Source organism: Mus pahari, chromosome 13 (assembly GCF_900095145.1).
Source record: "Mus pahari chromosome 13, PAHARI_EIJ_v1.1, whole genome shotgun sequence".
Taxonomy (NCBI): Eukaryota; Metazoa; Chordata; class Mammalia; order Rodentia; family Muridae; genus Mus; species Mus pahari.
Window position 1 is genome coordinate 54,693,805 of NC_034602.1, and position 5,313 is coordinate 54,699,117.

Consider the following 5,313-nt stretch of genomic DNA (forward strand, 5'->3'; position numbering starts at 1 on the left):
TATCAGTAGGTACAGGAAATCTTCTCTGAGCTCTGTTTCCACAAAGTTATCTTGACTGAGTTCAGTCACTAACCCCTTTAGTCCACTCATGTTTTTCTAACCTTGGGTCTTCAGACCTCCCAATAATCCTGTTATAAGCTGATAATTTCCATCGCATTATTTATCAACTTAAGTAAACCAATCAAAATTTGCCAAAACTCTGAGTAGAGCAGGCTCATGGTTGCTTATTTTCCTATCTCAATCATACTTTGTTTTCAAAGAGTCTTTACTCCTCCATTGAGTTATTTTCATCTTCTCATCCTCATTAACACAATTATTCGGAGAAAGTGAGAAACCGGTTTAACTTAGCCCTTCCTACTAATGCTTACTACCTGTATTAGTTACTTTTCTGTTGCTGTGATAAAACACCATGACCAAAAGCAATTCATGAAAGAAAGTTTATGTAGGCTTTATGGTTCCAGAGAGATTAGAATCCATTATGACCGAGAGGCGCAGCAGTAAGTGGCAGGCAACATAGTGGGAAACCTCTAAGCAGAAAGGGAGAGAGAACTGGAAATAGGGTGAGACTACAAACTCTCTGTCCCCACACTCATTGCCATGTTCCCTCCAGCAAGGCCCCACTTCCTAAAGTTCCCCCCAAATAGCGCCACTATCTGGGGACTGAGTGTTCAAATACAAGGAGCATATTAGGGTCGTTTCAAACTACCATACAACCTAAGCATTTTAAAACATAGAAAGGCATTTAAATTGTTTTGAAATAAGCACTCAGTACTAGTTACTTTTCTTGTTCTTCTAGCAGAATATAAAACCAACTGAAGGGAGAAAAAACTTCTTTAGGCTTGGAGTTTCTGTGGTTTTCACTCACAGGGGCAGAGAATACACAGTAGAGTTCATGGCCACAGTGGTGTGTCTGGAGTCGTGTCCCCTGTCACATAGCAGTAGACAGAACAAAGACAGCAGGCACCTACATGAAATGAGTACCACCTTCAAAGGACTGCCCTTCGTGACCTTTGTACCATTAAGCCCCAATTTTAAGATTTTTGTGGACATCAAAATAATACCAATTCAGCACGAACATTAAGTAGACTTCAAAACTTGAGCACAAACTTGGAGCAGGGCATTCAAAACACAAGCATATTGAGGGATTTTGGGGTTCAAATCATGATAGGTGTGATAATGAAAGATGTAAAGGAGGATTCCTAAGGCACAACCAGCTCAGAGGAACAAACCTTATGATGTTCTTAGTGAAAGGAAGTTCACAGCAAGTATGTTTACATAAAAGGGAGGCAATTAGATAATTTTGTACTGCTTCCTAAAAAAAAGGGGGGGGGCTATTGTAAATTTGGCTTAAGCATGTGTGCTCCTGTGAAGGAACTTCCCAGGAGTAAACATCTCTGCAATGCTAACATAAAATGTATGTATTCAGTTACTTTACCGTGTATGAGAACTGCTCAGTATTTCCTTGTAGCCTGAGCTGTTGACTGTGTCTACACCATCATGAGTATTAAATACCAGAGATTAGAGAAAGATAGACCTTCAAGACGCTAGGACAGATCCAGAAGTGAGGAATATAAAACTAGGACTATCTCTTTCCTGGAGGACATTCCCCATTCCTGTCTCCACCCTTTCTAAACACTCAATTCCATTTTATATACTTGGGCTTATATATTCTTGAACTCCTTTTTGGTTTTAGTGTTCTACAAATTAAAGAATTTGGCTTATGCCAAAGCAGGTCAATATTTAGTGTCTTTAATAATGTTATACATGGTTTAGCAAGATGACTCAACAAGAGAAGGTGTTTGATCGCAACACTGACAACTAGAGTTCAATCTTTGGGTGCCACTTAATGGAAGGAAGGATCTGATTTAGTAAGCTGCTTTCTGCTCTCTTCACATGCCTGCTAGACATGCATACACAACCTCCAAATACATACATACATACATACATACATACATACATACATACATACATACTGTAATGACAATATACACATTATATCTTATATTAAAGCTTAAAGAAATAGTTCTTTTAGTATATACATTTTATAATGAAAAACTGTATTGTGTTAATATGAAGAGAAAAACAAGTCTAAATTTTAGTTTGTTCCATGGGATAGTAGAATGACTTTTCCTATATTTATCAAATGAGAAGAGTTGAAAAGCTAAAAACCTGATTTTGAATTGTTTTCATTATATTTCTTAACACTCCAAAGTAAGGATAACTGACTGCCTAGTCCCTTCTTCAAAGAGTAAATGTCCTACTAATTCTTGCATTAGGCTTTCTAAATTTAGGCCACAGGACAATCTACATTAATGACCCAGGCACACAAGGTGCCACTCTGTCATTAATCTAGACTACAACATATGATGGGCTTTTTATTTTCAGAAGTCAATGTTATTAAATAATAAACATAAAGCAGGATAAATATATGGGAGGAAAAGAAGATGATGAACCAATTTCTTTTTGTTTCTTTTCAGAAAATAGAATGCACAGAATTATTGTAAGAGAGATTTGCTAAATGGTCACCCATACTCACCTTGTTAAAAAGACAAATGGTCCAGGTCCGCTCGCACAGGTTTCAATCCACAGTTGTGCCTCTGGCTCTCTAGACCACAACGAGGCAGCCCAGCACGGCAAGCCTCCTACTCAGAAGGCTTACATATTCTCAAACTCAGTTAATGAAGACAGTATTTCTCCCTTTCTGATATATCTGGCAATGTAAGCAAAAAATGTGACAAAAATGTAATTAATATAATCTCATTAATAGATTTCTGACTAATTTATGAAAAATATGTTGTACATGTTTGACTTTGCTTAGGAATTTGGCAAGCCATTGCTTGGAGGCACCTATAATAAAGCAATAATGCCTAGCAAATACAGAGGTGGATGCACACTGTCAGCTATTGGATGAAACACAGGGCCCCCAATGGAGGAGCTAGAGAAAGTACCCAAGGAGCTGAAGGAATCTGCAACCCTATAGGTGGAACAACATGAACTAACCAGTACCCCCAGAGCTCCAGTCTCTAGCTGAATATGCAGCAGAAGATGGCCTAGTCAGCCATCATTGGGAAGAGAGGCCTCTTGGTCTTGCAAACTTTATATGTCCCAGTACAGGGAAATGCCAGGGACAAGAAGGGGAACAGGGCAGGAGGAGGGTATAGGGGACTTTAGGGATATCATTTGAAATGTAAATGAAGAAAATATCTAATAAAAAATTTGAAAAGAAATAAAAAAAAAAATACTGAAAGCACACAGATCCATTCACAAGGACAAGTTTGGAGCATTTGTTATAAGGAATGCCACAGTTCCAGGAGACTACATTTCTGTGAAACTCTTTTCCTCAGGACTGCTTCCAGGTTTCTAAGCCTGTCATGCAAGTCACTACTGGAGTGGATGTAGCATATATGTGTATGTGTGCAAGTTGCTCACATCCTGGCAGCCCAGTAGTGGACATTGATAGAGTTCTTGCTTTTCATTCATATCCTGCTGCTTAGATTAACTGCTCATTCCATACTTTAAAAGTGCTGTGACTTTTACACTTTTGGAGAAACAATAGTGTAATAAGCTGTGGCAGAGAAGATGAGGGAAAGAGAAAAAAGCAGACTATATTGGTGAACAGATAAGGAAAATACTTGTCCCATCACAGTATTTTTGCACATAAAAGTAACTTCAATGCATAGTCGAGGTGAGTAGGCTTCTAGCTAACTACGTACACACAAGCATTTAAATATGAGGAAAAAAAGAAAATGCATAGGTGACCTGAGCAAAGTATTTCAAACACATGGGCTGCACCAATATGAAACTGCTTAAAGGGAAGAGTTTCATACATTTCCTTGTGGACTAGACATTGCGCAGTGAGAAGATAACATCTCCTGGAATGGTGAGTTTAATCTGAACCGCTTTCTTGCCTTGAACTTATTAGTTATCTGCACTTAGACAGATCTGATTGCCTCAATCACTTGTACTCACTGTTCCCACTTGGGTTTTAAGAGTCTCACAAACAACTATGTGGTAAAGACTTTGTCCCCACTTTCTTCAATGTGGTAAACACCTTAAGGGGTGGAGCTGCTGGGACCCAGCTGGCATGAGGACTGGAGGAGAGGAGGAGGAGGGTTGATTGCAAACCCATAGGAAGAATGATGTTGGCTGACCTGACCACCCAGTGCTCCCAGGGACTAGACAGCCAACCGAAGAGTGTGCAGGAAAGGATCCAGAGCTCCAGATACATATGTAGCCAAGGAGGGCCCTGTATGACTTCAGTGAGAGGGAGAGGTCCTGTGGAGGTTTGATGCCCCGGTGTAGGAGAATGCCAGAGCAGTGGGTTGGGAGTGGATGGGTGGGTGGAGGAGCACACTCATAGAGGCAAAGGGGAGTGGGGAGAGGGAAGATATGGGGGAGGGGTTGTGGAGGAGTAACCAGGAAGAAGGATATCATTTGAGATGTAAACAAATGGAATGATTAATGAGAGGGGGGAGGGAGAGGGAGGGAGGAGAGAGAGAGAGAGAGAGAGAGAGAGAGAGAGAGAGAGAGAGAGAGAGAGAGAGAGACTTGGGGAGGTTCTATTTCATTGGGGTGATGCCCTGACAGTTGCTTCTTTCTTTCACATCAGGTCATAAAGTGAGCAGCTTTGCCCTGCTATATATTCCCCATGCCCCACCATCTTGTACTGCCCCTCATGAGGACTGAAACCTCCAAATTTTCAGACAGACAAACTTTGCCATTCACTTCAGGTGTTTGTCATACTAAAGGAAAGCTAAAATACTCTCCTTCCAAAGTTCTTAATGGGATCCAAGGATATGGATCCTTAAAAACTTTTTACTTAATCATCTGACACCTCTTTCTTTAACTGAAATAAAATAATAAAATAAAATAAAATAAAAAGCAATGGGTCATGTAAATAGATTATTAGTGAGCGCTGCCACCTAAGGAGAGTGCTTTATGCTCCATGTGGCTTAGTTTTCAGAACCATGGACATGAACTTCCTATTGTCAACAAATGGCTTTATCAACGTGGCCAAATGAATCATATCAGTTGGTGGCTAGGTAATACATTCATATTGATGTGTGTGGCTTGTGTCCATGAATCTGCCTATTAAATTGGTGATGCTGCTAATGTTTCCTGAGCTGCTTTTCCATACAGAATTTGAGGTGTGGAATAGCTATTGCAGAACTTACCTCATGGGGTTAGAAATAAAGTGAATTGGCATGTATAAAAGCACTTCAAAGAAAGAAAGAAAGAAAGAAAGAAAGAAAGAAAGAAAGAAAGAAAGAAAGAAAGAAAGAAAGAAAGAAAGGAAGGAAGGAAGGAAGAAAG